Here is a 423-nt window from a genome sequence, read left to right on the forward strand (position 1 = left end):
TGGTGAAACCACATATCAATTTCATGGCTGCAAAACTGTGAAGACCCTTGGGCGAAGAACTAGAAGTTGATGGGTACTTGTGTGACTTCAGTGGGTTTTGAAATGAACAAACATCTTACAAGGACAAACAATCCCGTCTGTTATGCAAGTCCCTGATTCCTTCTAGGTTCATTCAACATTAATGGCGTGATAGGGATACAGCAGTTAGGCAAATAGGCTGTAGACATGCATCATTTTTATTATAGAGCCACTCTTGGAAATCAAAATCAAGTGGTATATTCAAAGGTCCTTGTAGGTATGGTATATTTTACAGTAGTGTGTCCTTTTTAAAGGTTTTGTTTTGCATAATGGAATATGAAGAAGCTTTCTGAACAAACTGGCGTTACTTAAAATGTTTTTCTTACGAAAGGTCATTAAAGATTA

The sequence above is a fragment of the Gekko japonicus genome, unplaced genomic scaffold (genome assembly GCF_001447785.1).
Source record: "Gekko japonicus isolate JY-2015 unplaced genomic scaffold, Gekko_japonicus_V1.1 scaffold335, whole genome shotgun sequence".
Taxonomy (NCBI): Eukaryota; Metazoa; Chordata; class Lepidosauria; order Squamata; family Gekkonidae; genus Gekko; species Gekko japonicus.